Raw genomic sequence first — 14,925 nt, forward strand, 5'->3', positions numbered from 1 at the left:
CACCCTTGTCCCTGATACTTTGAAGCCACTAGAGTCTTTGTGTTCCTTAAAGTGAATTCAGACCCATAGGATCAAGGCCAGACCCCAGGACTGTTACCCGGAAACTGGGGTCGCCTCTGTGGGTATGGAGCCAAAAGACACAACCAAGCCAAAATCAGGAGAAGGATTTATCATTTGCAGCAAGTAGGGAGAACACAGGGGACCTTTCCCAAAGCAGTGTTTCCCGAACAGCAGAACTGGGGAAGCTTTAATCTCAGGGTACATGCATATTCATGAAGGGGCTTGAGCAGAGGAGAATTCAGCATCGCACTGGGGCCAAGGTCCACAGAGTCTAAGCTTTAGTTGAGTTGAAGTCACAGGGTCAGAAAAGGTCTATATCATCCTCCTCCTTTAGGTCCCAGTGGATCTGGTGGTTGAGGCTTCAGACTAATCTTCACCACTGAAACAGAACTGGGAGACTTTACCACTGGTTTGTTATCTTTGCTATTGTTCCTTCTCTTGCCTGATAACAGTTTGGCCCTTGGTTCCCTTAAGATCATTAATGACCATTAGAGAAATGCAAATCAAAACTACAATGAGGTTATAACCTCACGGTCAGAATGGGGATCAGCAAAAAATCTACAAACAATAAATGTTGGAGAGGGTGTGGAGAAAAGGGAACCCTCCTACACTGTTGGTGGGAATGTAGTTGGTGCTGCCACTATGGAGAACAGCATGGAGGTTCCTCGAGAAACTAAAACTAGAGCTACCATATGACCCAGCAATCCCACTCCTGGGCATATAGCCAGAGAAAACCATAATTCAAAAAGAGACATGTACCCCCCCAATGTTCATAGCAGCACCATTTACAACAGCCAAGACATGGAAGCAACCTAAATGTCTATCAACAGAAGAACGGATAAAGAAGATGTGGTACCTATATACAATGGAATATTACTCAGCCATAAAAAAGAACGAAATTGTGCTATTTGCAGAGACATGGATGGACCTAGAGACTGTAATACAAAGTGAAGCAAGTCCGAAAGAGAAAAACAAATGTGGAATCTAGAAAAAAGATACAGATGAACTTATTTACAAAGCAGAAATAGAGACACAGATGTAGAGAACAAACATGGATACCAAGGGGGAAAGGGGGGTGTGGGATGAATTGGGAGATTGGGATGGACATATATACACTATTGATACTATGCATAAAATAGATAACTAATGAGAACCTGCTGTATAGCACAGGGAACTCTACTCAGTGCTCTGTGGTGATCTAAATGGGAAGGAAATCCAAAAAAGAGGGGATATATGTACACGTATAGCTGATTCACTTTGCTGTACAGCAGAAACTAACACAACACTGTAAAACAGCTATACTCCAATAAAAATTAATTTAAAAAAAAATCATTCATTACCAAGACCTGTTCAAGGGCAAGCATGGTGGCCAGGCTGAGATCCCAAAATGGCTCAGGCCCAAAATGGCTTCTCTTATGTCAACAAAGCCATGCCTGGTTCCTTCTTACCTGCTTATGCAACCTCCCCCAAATAGTACTTCTCGGGGCAGCAGCTCCCTGGCCCCCATCCCTCTTTGCCATTCCAAAACCCTCAGGACAGCCTGTATTTTGTTCGGGTACTTGGCCCAAGTGTCCCCAGGGCTCCTGTTCTGCACATTTTTGGGGAATCTTGACTGCCTCCAATGCAGAATTTCTTCAACGGATCAAATCTGGTCTCCACCCTTGCCAAACTCCATACAAAGCTACTCCTGGGCTCCTGGCTTCCTGCCCCTCCCTCCAGGCCTCAATCTGTGTGGTATTTCCCCAGGAGTCCTCCACTGATAAAAGCGCCTGTAGAATCATCAATAACCCAGGACAAAGAGTGAAGCAATAAACAACGCCCAAGAATGAATCCAGCTAAAGCCATCACCCCGTCAAAAACAAGCCAACTAAATCTACCCAGGAAAAGGCAAAGGTCTCTGCTCCAAACAGAATCTCCAACCCCATTTCTGGAAATTCCAACACCCCGTTATGCCCCAGGCTTTTGGTTAACATGGATTTCCAATCACCATCTGGTAAACATGCAGAAATGAGTTGGAAAAGTAAAAATAAAAGAACTGGAGGGCAGCTCACGGGGACGGGGACCTGGAATTGCCCACCAGGCAAACTCCCACCGGCCCGCAAACAGACGCACACACAGAAAGTCGGCTGAGGGTCCAACGAGGCCAACACATTTAAACGCCTCTCCCCTTGGCCATAGAGTAGAAGTCTGGCATCCTGGACCCTCGTGAGTCTGGATTCACATCCTGGTGGCCAGCCTGCAGGAGGAAGACCGGGGTGGGGGGGGGGGGTGTTCACAGGTGGCGCTCACCGTGCCCAGGCCCGGCCACGATTAATCAGCTCCTTCCTAGCCCCAGTCTCCTGGGAGTGCCCGCCCCGAGAAAGCCACCCAGGAAAACCTGTTTACCAGATCAGTTCCGCGGAGGCCCCAGGACTTTCAGCGGATTAGGGAGGGAGGGGACGCCACACCCCGCATCACGTGGGCGGGCCCGGGACACGGAGCGCTCGCGGCCGAGTCCTGCGCTCCGGGCCGAGCTCGGCCATGGGACCCACGGCGCACGCGGGACTTGCCGCGCCCGCCGCCAGGTGCGCGGGACCCTGCGCCCCGGTGCCTACTCGATGCCGGGGCTCGGGGCACGGAATCGGGAAGAAGAGAGTCGGGAAGGGGGGGGCGGGGGCCCAGGAAGGCCCGGCTGAGCATGCGCGCCTCGGAGCCACCAAAAGGCAGCTGGAGGCCGGCTCTCTGGCCTGGACACCCGCGGGACGAAAGCGCTGGGGGGCGGGCGGGCAGTTCTCGCCCCACGAAACGGGGGGCTAGGGGTGGCGAGGACACCGGAAGGGAAAGGGACAAAAGAGGGAGAGTCGCGAAGAGCAAGGGGACCTGGCGAGCCGCGCCCCTGCAGGGAGCGGCCCAGCCCCGCCCCCCAACCCCTCCCCCGCCCCCCCAACCCCTCCCCCGCCCCCCAACCCCTCCCCCGCCCCCCAACCCCTCCCCCGCCCCCCAACCCCTCTCTCCATACACTTCCGGTCCAACCCCAGGTCCCCGCCCCCTCCCCTCCCCCCTCCCCCCTCCCCTCCCCCCTCCCCTCCCCCTCCCCTCCCCCCTCCCCCGCTCTCCATACACTTCCGGTCCAACCCCAGGTCCCCGCCCCTCCCCCTCCCCCGCTCTCCATACACTTCCGGTCCAACCCCAGGTCCCCGCCCCCTCCCCTCCCCCCTCCCCCGCTCTCCATACACTTCCGGTCCAACCCCAGGTCCCCGCCCCTCCCCCTCCCCCGCTCTCCATACACTTCCGGTCCAACCCCAGGTCCCCGCCCCCTCCCCTCCCCCCTCCCCCGCTCTCCATACACTTCCGGTCCAACCCCCAGGTCCCCGCCCCTCCCCCCCCGCTCTCCATACACTTCCGGTCCAACCCCCAAGTCCCCGCCCCTCCCCCTCCCCCGCTCTCCACACACTTCCGGTCCAACCCCCAGGTCCTCGCCCCCGGGCGCGGCCGCGTCCCCTCCCGCACTCACTAGGGCGCCACCTCTCAGGCTCCCTCCTCCGGGTGGACCCCCCCCAGCGCGACCACATTCTCCTTCCTGTATTCTCTCGCCACGCGTCCCCCCCGTACCTCCATCCCGAGCGCCGGCGTGTCCCCTCCACCCCAAAACGAAGTTGCACCCCGTCCTGCACTGGGACACCCCCCCGCCTCCCCCGGAAGGGTGGCCGTGTTCCCCAAACCCTCCAGGATACGCGCCGTCCGCCCCTGGGCCTCCCCCTCCCCCCTCCAGCTGTCCGGCCGCGACCCGTCCCCCCGTTCCCCCCCCCCCCACCCCGCCCACCGCCCCGAGTCCAGATCCCCGTCCCCGGAGCGCAGCGGAGACGCGGGGAAGGCGCGCCCGCCCTGCAGGGAGAATTGACTTACCCAGCGACGGGAAGGTGGAGCCTGCGTGCGTTCAGTGAGAGAAACCGCATTTGGGCCGACCACGACTTCCAGAACCGAAAGCTAGCCGTTCAACCTTCCTGCGGCGCCTGGGATTAGGCAAGTCTTTGGGACCAAAGGATTCAAAAGCTGGAGGCCGTCCTTTGTTAAATCCTAATATAGTGGAAAAATACACACACCTTCCCAGCAACCTGGTTTGAAAGGCCGACTTTTCATTCCAAGGGAGAGACGTTTATTTCTGCGTTTTTTGTTTTTTGGGTTTTTTTTTTTCTGTCCGGGGATTCTTTGGCGGTTCTACTCACGGTGTGTTTGCTTCTGAGGACTTGAGAATTAAAAGCAGCGAATGCGTTTAAACCGAATATTCTACTGACAATGGCAGACGATCTTGGCATTGGGGATCTTGGTTGCTATGGGAACGACACACTGAGGAATCCATTCCTGTACTGATGGATAATTTGGATTCTTTCCTCTTTTTAACTCTGAGCAATAATGCTGCTATGAACCGTTCTGTACAAATCTTTGTGTGGACACAGCTTGTTCCATGTCTCTTGGGTAGAAACCCAGGAGTACAATGGCTGGTCCTAGGGTCCCAAGATCTTGCTTTACATCAAGGAAACCCTTCAGTTGGAACATCGCCTCTTGGCTTTTGACCAAAGCAAGCAATAATTTAGATCCAAGTCGACCCCTCTGTGGCCAGTGGGTTTGGATTGACCTTGAAAACCACCAGGATGTTGGGTCTGACTGCCCAGCACCACCCGTAGAAACAGCCTCCGTGATTTTATGTCTGTAGTTTGTCTCTTTCTACCCCAAATGCAGGCACATTGGGAGCAGGGTCCTGGGGGCGCCCTATAGCCAGCAAAGAGGTTCTCTTAATTTGTTTTGTTGTTTTTTTGGCTGCGCCGTGCAGCTTGTGAGATCTTAGTTCCCCGACCAGGGATCGAACCCGTGCCCCCTGCAGTGGAAGCGCAGAGTCCTAGCCACTGGACCGCCGGGGAAGTCCTGAGGTTGTCTTCATTTAAGTCATTGATTCGTTGTGGAAAACATTGAGGCCACTGGCCACGGGCGTTGCTGCATGCCACGTCCAGCTGTGGGGCTAGACCCCAAGAGCATGGTCCACTGGGAGTGTTGGCATTCTTCCACAACCTGCTGAGTCGCTTGGTCACCCACCCCCAGCCCCACCAGCCCGTCTGCAAGCAGGGCACACCCTGTCTAGGCATTCTGCCAACACAAGCTTGTAAGGGGACAGGTGTACAACCTACTTGGTTTAGAGAAACTATCTTCGGTTTCAAGGTGGGAGGACGCCATGCCCGGTACATCGTCCTTAACTTCACCTCTCAGTGATTTGCTATGAAATCCTTCACCCTTGCAGCGTAAGCCATTCTCCTCTTGTCAGTCAGTCCCATCTAATTCTTTCCGGCCACCAGGTATCAGAAATATGTACCAAACACGCTGAAAGACTTTTTCGTTCCAAATCAAGGGGTTGAGATCAGCAGTGCTTTTCTGTGAGGGCCCACATGGGACTCTCATAGGCTGCATGGACCACATAAGGTCTGCCTTACATACCCTTCTTTTTGTTCTGTTTATCTTGTCCAACTCTTGAAAAAAACGTGAAAACCATTCTTCGCTCCAGAGGGACTTACAAAACTAGACCCAGGGTCAGATTTGGCCATCAATTGCTGACCTTTGTCCTAAATCATCAGACAATGAGGCATCCCTCACGGAGCAGAGCTGGAGGATTCCGTGGAGACGTGGGTCCAAAGGTATCCTCTTTGGCTGTGGTTAAACACTTCGCGCTTTCGTCTGCAGGCGAGGGTAGGGTTTGACAGCCTGGTGACTCGATTTGGGTTTGTGATGGCGACACAGGCTCTCCCTTCTTGCCTAGAAGTGAGGTGATGCTGGACGTGACCGTATAGCCTGCAGATGGTCAGGGGGACAGGGGTCCAGACAGGAAAGGGAGCCCCGAGACCCCCAGCTCTCTGGCCACCCCTGCCGTGCTTCGGGGTAGCTGTGTGATCACTCATGCATCCTGCCCGTCTCTGGGCCTTACTTTTTTTTTCGGTCATTGGATGATGTCCAAGTTTCCTTCCAGCTCCGTGGTGCAAAATAGAACAGTGAGCCTTGATGTTCTGACAGCAGAGCTGTACCCAGAGATGTGTTCCAGACGGGGCAGAGACTTCTGTAAATAAACACATGCAACCTGTTCATTTTATTAACCTACTAGGGAGAAAAATCTATCTGTTCTCTTAGCAAATCCTATCGACACATTGCTACTCCATCCCTTTGCTGGGAGACAGCAAGATATTTCTCAGCATATCATCTTCAGATGCTCTGGAACTTTCTATTTTTTTAAAAATAAAAATAACTATGATTCCACAGGCCAGAGTGCTATTAAAAAAGAACAAGAATGCGTAAAGGAATGGGAGATGGTTGAGAGCAGTATTTTAGGACTGTATTTGTGAGTCAACTCGATAAGGGAAAAAAGAGAATGATATACATTGGCTGAGAAGTACAAAATTTTCAATCACATTTAAATATATTAAAAAAGTAGGGTTTTTCCTGTTTTAAGATATCTTTTAACAAGTGGAGGAAAAAGATTCTGCAAGAGAAGGTTGCTATGTTGAGGTTCAAACCCATTGTGTTTTTCATCCCCAGTGTAGACAATCATGAAGCCATTGTAAGAGATAAATGTTTGGAAGATAGATAGACAGATGGTGGGTGGATGGATGGATGGATGGATGGATGAGTGAGGGGATAGATGGGTGGATGGATGTATAGATAGATGGGTGGATGGATGGATGGGTGGGTGGGTGGGTGGATGGATGGGTGAATGGATGGATGGATGGTTGGATAGATGGGTGAATGGATGGGTGGATGGATGGATGGATGGGTGGGTGGATGGGTGGATGGGTGGGTGGGTGGGTGGATGGGTGGATGGATAGATGGGTGAATGGATGGATGGATGGGTGGGTGGATGGATGGATGGATGGATGGATAGATGGATGGATGGGTGGATAGATGGGTGGATGGTGGATTAATGGATTAATTGATAGGTGGCTACATAGATGGATACATAGATAGATAGACAGATGGACTATTGAACATAAGACTAGTGATATAACTTTTTAATACTAGGAAAAGTAGGTCAGAACTGATTGTAATCATACTTGGTATAATCCCATAAGCCCATGTCCACCATGTATGTAGTTCAGCCCCTTCCCCCCAAAATGTATTTTCTTGCAGATCAGTTATTAAAAACAAGCAGCGTTGTTTTTACAGTGTGGGCACACTGAGTACAGAATGGGTGGTTTGCAACAGCAGCATTCATATTTCAGTCGCAGTTAAAATATGAGTCAGATGACAAAAGCTCCCAGAACAATCTGAACTGACACAACTCTTCTCTGAAAACAAAGGCCGGGCGGGGCCCCCAGCGCCTGCCCTGAGAAGCAGGTGTCTGAAATGCCGGCTGCGCTTTCCGGAGGAGGGGGCATGCAGAAAGTCGAGGGACAAGGGGAGGCGACAGAGTGTGGGACATTCCCTCTGTCTTCAAACAGGAGAAAAACCGTCGTAGGAAGAGGCTGCCGTGGGCAGAAACCGGGCGGAAGGACGGGAGCTCTTGGCAAGTCTGTGATTAATACAAATGCAACTCTGGTGTCTGAGATCCTTAAGCCAGAGGCCCCAGCCTGCCACAGTCAGGGGGTTTTTCAAGTCGCAGGGATTTGGGGTTCCTGCTTTGGCGCTTTGTGGCCCAGGACAGGTGGCTGACCCTTTCACACCTTCCTTGTCTCCTTGCAGATTGGGCTGTTAAGCAGAGACCAAGCGGCTGCTTGTCAGGGATGCTACAGCATGGATTTCCTGTGGGGTAAGGGGCTGAGCCCAGTGACTTTCTTCCCTCATTACGAGGAGGCGCTCCGTTGGTGTCTGACGGCCCTGAGACCGTCCTTCTCCCACTTGCCCTGCACCCCACATCTGGACAAGCTGATCAGAAAGCCTCTTTTTTTAAAAAAATTAAAAAAAAAAAATCCTGCGCGGCATGTGGGATCTCAGCTCCCCGACCAGGGATCGAACCCGGGCCCCCTGCAGTGGAAGCGTGCAGGCTTAACCGCTGGACCGCAGGGGCAGTCTCCCCAGAAAGGCTCCTTATGTGACTAATAAGTCTTCTCAAATCTTTTTGGGGGGTGGAGGTATGATACCACCAGCCTCCCTCTCCAAACCAAAGTTTTCGGGGGTGAGTCCAGCCGCCTCTGCAGGGGACAATAATGCAACTAATTCTAAAGCCCCGGGAGGTTCCTCACAGTAACAGGGACGTACTCCATCCCTATGCCTTTCAGCACGGGGACCCGCCGAAGCTCACACAACCCATCCCGACAGCGACCTCTGTGTGCCTTGCTCAGGACACCCAGTATCGACCGGCTGGCAGAGGAAGGCGTCTGCACCCCGAGCTGCGCCTCCTTCCTCACGGGGAGACATGCTTCCAGATCAGGTTGGTGTCCGGACGGCCGAGGAAAGGGCACGTCCTACCCCGCCCATTGACTGTCCTTAAGAATTGGGCAGTGATGCTGGAGCTACAGGGAGAATGGTGACAACAGAATGTGCAGTGTTGTTGTTCTGGGATCACGTACGTACGATGCTTTATGTAGTCACGCCAAAACGAAAAGAGAAAGAGGGATGATTATCGGGAATTCAGAAAGCTGAAACTCTCCAGGGCGAGCCGATTATGCTTGATAGTATTTGTTTAAAATCTTTGAGTCAATCTTGGTGGGAAGTTGTGATTTCCGATGGGTTCTGGGCGAGTGGGGTGCTGAATAGTGGCCCCTGAAGGTCCTTATGCCCCAGAATCCATGAATGTTGTTTTATCTGGAGAAGGGGATCTTGAGGATGAGATGAAGGCAAGGATCTTGAGACGGGGTGACAATGATCCTGCATTATCCAGGTGGGCCCACGGTCGTCACAAAGATCCTTAAGGAAGGAGGAAGGTCAGAGTCAGAGAAGGAGGTAAGAGGCGGGTGCAGCTTACTTAGAAGACGAAGGAGAAGCCAAGGAAGGCAGGCGTCCTCTAAAGGGAATTCGGCCCTGCCAGCACCTTGAGGTGAGGCTTCTGATCTGCAGAAATGCAAGAAGGTAAGTCCATATTGTTTTATGGCACCAAATTTATATCCCTAATCCTATCTCTAACCCTGTAAAAGGAATACAGTCCTGCAGGAGTCCTCTAAAGGGAATTCAGCCCTGCCAGCACCATTATGTGAGACTTCTGATCTTTAGAAGTACGAGAAACTAAATCTGTTGTTTTATGGCACCGCATTTATGATGACTGGTTACAGCAGCAATCGGAAAACGAGTACAGAGAACCACTTCAAAACTTGTGGTGTGAGAAGATGTTCCACGTGGTCCAAAGCACATACAATGGGAGTGACGGGGAACAGTGAGGAACCATCCAAAATACAATCAAAAACCGCAGAGTTATACCAACACAGACTCAGCGGAGTGGCTGGATTAAAAAAGATGGTCAGTGTCAAGTGTTGACAAGGAAGCAGAATGTTAGGAGGCCCTTGAACACTGTGGGGGCAGGTGTGCACTGTGCCCGCAGGTGTGCACTGTGGGGGCAGGTGTGCACTGTGCCCGCAGGTATGCACTGTGCCCGCAGGTGTGCACTGTGCCCGCAGGTGTGCACTGTGGGGGCAGGTGTGCACTGTGCCCGCAGGTGTGCACTGTGGGGGCAGGTGTGCACTGTGCGGGCATGTGTGCACTGTGCCCGCAGGTGTGCACTGTGGGTGCAGGTGTGCACTGTGCCCGCAGGTGTGCACTGTGCCGGCAGGTGTGCACTGTGCCCGCAGGTGTGCACTGTGGGGGCAGGTGTGCACTGTGCCCGCAGGTGTGCACTGTGGGGGCAGGTGTGCACTGTGCCCGCAGGTGTGCACTGTGCCCGCAGGTATGCACTGTGCCCGCAGGTGTGCACTGTGCCTGCAGGTGTGCACTGTGCCCGCAGGTGTGCACTGTGGGGGCAGGTGTGCACTGTGCCGCAGGTGTGCACTGTGCCTGCAGGTGTGCACTGTGCCCGCAGGTGTGCACTGTGGGGGCAGGTGTGCACTGTGCCCGCAGATGTGCACTGTGGGGGCAGGTGTGCACTGTGGGGGCAGGTGTGCACTGTGCCCGCAGGTGTGCACTGTGCCCGCAGGTGTGCACTGTGCCTGCAGGTGTGCACTGTGCCCGCAGGTGTGCACTGTGGGGGCAGGTGTGCACTGTGGGGGCAGGTGTGCACTGTGCCCGCAGGTGTGCACTGTGGGGGCAGGTGTGCACTGTGGGGGCAGGTGTGCACTGTGCCCGCAGGTGTGCACTGTGCCTGCAGGTGTGCACTGTGCCCGCAGGTGTGCACTGTGGGGGCAGGTGTGCACTGTGGGGGCAGGTGTGCACTGTGGGGGCAGGTGTGCACTGTGCCCGCAGGTGTGCACTGTGGGGGCAGGTGTGCACTGTGCCCGCAGGTGTGCACTGTGCCCGCAGGTGTGCACTGTGCCTGCAGGTGTGCACTGTGCCCGCAGGTGTGCACTGTGCCTGCAGGTGTGCACTGTGGGGGCAGGTGTGCACTGTGCCCGCAGGTGTGCACTGTGCCTGCAGGTGTGCACTGTGGGGGCAGGTATGCACTGTGCCCGCAGGTGTGCACTGTGCCCGCAGGTGTGCACTGTGCCTGCAGGTGTGCACTGTGGGGGCAGGTATGCACTGTGCCCGCAGGTGTGCAATGTGCCCACAGGTGTGCACTGTGGGGGCAGGTGTGCACTGTGCCCGCAGGTGTGCACTGTGCCGGCAGGTGTGCACTGTGCCCGCAGGTGTGCACTGTGGGGGCAGGTGTGCACTGTGCCTGCAGGTGTGCACTGTGGGGGCAGGTATGCACTGTGCCCGCAGGTGTGCACTGTGCCCGCAGGTGTGCACTGTGGGGGCAGGTATGCACTGTGCCCGCAGGTGTGCACTGTGCCCGCAGGTGTGCACTGTGGGGGCAGGTGTGCACTGTGGGGGCAGGTGTGCACTGTGCCCGCAGGTGTGCACTGTGGGGGCAGGTGTGCACTGTGCCTGCAGGTGTGCACTGTGGGCGCAGGTGTGCACTGTGCCCGCAGGTGTGCACTGTGGGGGCAGGTGTGCACTGTGGGGGCAGGTGTGCACTGTGGGGGCGGGTGTGCACTGTGCCCGCAGGTGTGCACTGTGGGGGCAGGTGTGCACTGTGCCCGCAGGTGTGCACTGTGCCTGCAGGTGTGCACTGTGCCCGCAGGTGTGCACTGTGGGGGCAGGTGTGCACTGTGCCCGCAGGTGTGCACTGTGCCCGCAGGTGTGCACTGTGGGGGCAGGTGTGCACTGTGCCCGCAGGTGTGCACTGTGGGGGCAGGTGTGCACTGTGGGGGCAGGTGTGCACTGTGCCCGCAGGTGTGCACTGTGCCTGCAGGTGTGCACTGTGGGGGCAGGTGTGCACTGTGCCCGCAGGTATGCACTGTGCCCGCAGGTGTGCACTGTGCCTGCAGGTGTGCACTGTGGGAGCAGGTATGCACTGTGCCCGCAGGTGTGCACTGTGCCCGCAGGTGTGCACTGTGGGGGCAGGTGTGCACTGTGCCTGCAGGTGTGCACTGTGGGGGCAGGTGTGCACTGTGCCCGCAGGTGTGCACTGTGCCCGCAGGTGTGCACTGTGGGGGCAGGTGTGCACTGTGCCTGCAGGTGTGCACTGTGGGGGCAGGTATGCACTGTGCCCGCAGGTGTGCACTGTGGGGGCAGGTGTGCACTGTGCCCGCAGGTGTGCACTGTGGGGGCAGGTGTGCACTGTGGGGGCAGGTATGCACTGTGCCCGCAGGTGTGCACTGTGCCCGCAGGTGTGCACTGTGGGGGCAGGTATGCACTGTGCCCGCAGGTGTGCACTGTGCCCGCAGGTGTGCACTGTGGGGGCAGGTGTGCACTGTGCCCGCAGGTATGCACTGTGCCTGCAGGTGTGCACTGTGGGGGCAGGTATGCACTGTGCCCGCAGGTGTGCACTGTGCCCGCAGGTGTGCACTGTGGGGGCAGGTATGCACTGTGGGGGCAGGTGTGCACTGTGCCCGCAGGTGTGCACTGTGGGGGCAGGTGTGCACTGTGGGGGCAGGTGTGCACTGTGCCCGCAGGTGTGCACTGTGCCTTCAGGTGTGCACTGTGGGGGCAGGTGTGCACTGTGCCCGCAGGTGTGCACTGTGCCCGCAGGTGTGCACTGTGCCTGCAGGTGTGCACTGTGCCCGCAGGTGTGCACTGTGCCTTCAGGTGTGCACTGTGGGGGCAGGTATGCACTGTGGGGGCAGGTGTGCACTGTGCCCGCAGGTGTGCACTGTGCCTTCAGGTGTGCACTGTGGGGGCAGGTGTGCACTGTGCCCGCAGGTGTGCACTGTGCCCGCAGGTGTGCACTGTGGGGGCAGGTGTGCACTGTGCCCGCAGGTGTGCACTGTGGGGGCAGGTGTGCCCTGTGGGGGCAGGTGTGCACTGTGCCCGCAGGTGTGCACTGTGCCCGCAGGTGTGCACTGTGGGGGCAGGTGTGCACTGTGCCCGCAGGTGTGCACTGTGGGGGCAGGTGTGCACTGTGGGGGCAGGTGTGCACTGTGCCCGCAGGTGTGCACAGGCACAACCACTGTGGACATTTGTTGCTCAGGTTCTGCTTCAGCTGAATGTGTGCATGTCCCCTGATCCAGCAGTCCCTACGTGTATGCCCAACATGTATACACGTATGTTCTACAAACGACATGCGTATGAATGTTCATGACAGCACTGCCTGTGAGACCCCAATACAGAAACCATTCGTCCACAGGAGAGTGGACGAATAAACTGGTATAGTCACACTTTGGAGTAATATTGTGTCAACTTGGGTAAGAGAATACCACCGACTGGGTAACGTAGACATCAGACATGTATGTCTCCCGATCCTGGAGGCTGGAATCTGAGATCCAGGTGTCGGCAGGGCTGGTTCCTCCTGAGGCCTCTCTCCTTGCTGTGTAGACGGCCATCTCCTCCCTGTGTCCTCACAGGGTCGCATGCCACAACTAAGGAGCACACATGCCACAACTAAGACCTGGCACAACCAAAAATAAATAAACAAATAAATAAATTTTAAAACAGATTATATTTTTTAAAAAAATATTGTTTACATTCCCTGTGCTGTACGCTATATCCTTGTAGCGTATTCAAAGGGGATTTCTTGAGCACCTACTATTAATCACATTCTAGATGCCAAGATAGATAACCCTAACCCTTCCCTTACAAGGTTTATGTTTCTGTAGGAGAAAGAGATGTACTAATAAATAATGAAGATAAAATTAAAATAAATATTCTCGGTAAAAGGCAGCCCACCGACTATCATCCCAGTTGTGTCCCTACATTCCAGTAGGTCGTGTCAGATTTAGGGTAGAATCACTTCACAATGGTACCTTTTACAAGTCTGACACGGTCCATCGCCTTATTCACAGTCACATCTTTGGGAATTGTTCTACTTGCTGAAATGTATCTGTCAGCCCCAAATCAATCCTCGTGGCACTTTGTCAATCATTCCAAGAGCGGCCAAAAAAATTGAGTCTCCGACCCGTGTGCTCCCTGCAAAGGTTGGACAGATCACACAGAATTCTCGTCCCAGCTCTCAGACTGTAAACTGGTGTCCCTTTTCTGCTCTATTTAGTGCCACGTTTTTGCATCTGTGCGCCTTTTTTTTTTTTTTAATTAATTAATTATTTATTTATTTATTTATTTATTTATTTATTTATTTATTTATTTATGGCTGTGTTGGGTCTTCGTTTCTGTGCGAGGGCTTTCTCCAGTTGTGGCAAGCGGGGGCCACTCTTCATCGCGGTGCGCGGGCCTCTCATTATCGCGGCCTCTCTCGTTGCGGAGCACAGGCTCCAGACGCGCAGGCTCAGTAATTGTGGCTCACGGGCCTAGTTGCTCCGCGGCATGTGGGATCCTCCCAGACCAGGACTCGAACCCGCGTCCCCTGCATTGGCAGGCAGATTCTCAACCACTGCGCCACCAGGGAAGCCCCTCTGTGCGCTTTTTGTTGATGACTTTGAAATATCCCCCATGCATGGTGCTGAATAAGGTGTCTTGACACAAGGTTACATATTGATGGACTGATGAAAATACAGTGACTAGAGGCTCCCAGGATCCTAACCCTGTATTTCCCCTAAAGAGCAATGGTTCAATGTTCACTAATTCAGCGTTCCTGATGACATTGTATAACAGACTGCTGGGAATAATGAGAATAACACTCTATATGATCCTCTTACATCTTGGGATGTGCCAATACATATATATGTGCAGTTCTGAAAGACAGCCCCACCCAAATGCTCCCCCCTGACCCCTGACCTCTGTGATGGTATGCCACTGCTGTGATTGCATTGTGTAGCACAGCACGGCTGACCTCTAGGTAGGTAGGGAGATTGTCTGAGTGGGCCTGGCCTAATCCCATGAACCCATAAAAGCAGAGAGCTTTCTCTGGCTGATGGAAGAGAAGTCACACATATTTGAAACATGAGAAAAACTCAACAAACTGTTTATGCTTTGAAGATGGAGGGGCCGCGTGTGTGAGAAGAAATGCAGGCAGCCCAGAGATGCTGAGGGTGACCCCCTCAATAAGGAAACGGGGACCTCAGTCCTACAACCACAATGAACTGCATTTTTCCAACAACTAAAGGAACTTGGACATGAATCCTTCCTCCCATCCGCCATATACATCCCCAAGATGTCACGGGGACTTCAGTCCTACAACCACAATGAACTGGATTTTTCCAACGAGTGAAGGAACTTGGACATGAATCCTTCCTCCCATCCGCCATATACATCCCCAAGATGTCACGGGGACTTCAGTCCTACAACCACAATGAACTGGATTTTTCCAACAACTGAAGGAACTTGGACGTGAATCCTTCCTCCCATCCGCCATACACAGTCCTAAGATGTAAGAGGCTCATATATAGTTGAATC

At 54.3% G+C, this 14,925-nt stretch overlaps 1 long non-coding RNA gene across 1 annotated transcript; it reads right to left on the reverse strand.

The window, feature by feature from the left end:
• Positions 1-152: 152 nt before the first annotated feature.
• On the reverse strand, positions 153-2,924 carry LOC133082933 (uncharacterized). The gene is made up of 2 exons (XR_009699087.1): positions 2,446-2,924; positions 153-2,296 (listed from the first exon to the last, which is right to left on the reverse strand). It is a non-coding gene; the product is annotated as an uncharacterized LOC133082933 (long non-coding RNA).
• Positions 2,925-14,925: the final 12,001 nt, after the last annotated feature.

This window comes from Eubalaena glacialis, chromosome Y (assembly GCF_028564815.1).
Source record: "Eubalaena glacialis isolate mEubGla1 chromosome Y, mEubGla1.1.hap2.+ XY, whole genome shotgun sequence".
Lineage (NCBI taxonomy): Eukaryota > Metazoa > Chordata > Mammalia > Artiodactyla > Balaenidae > Eubalaena > Eubalaena glacialis.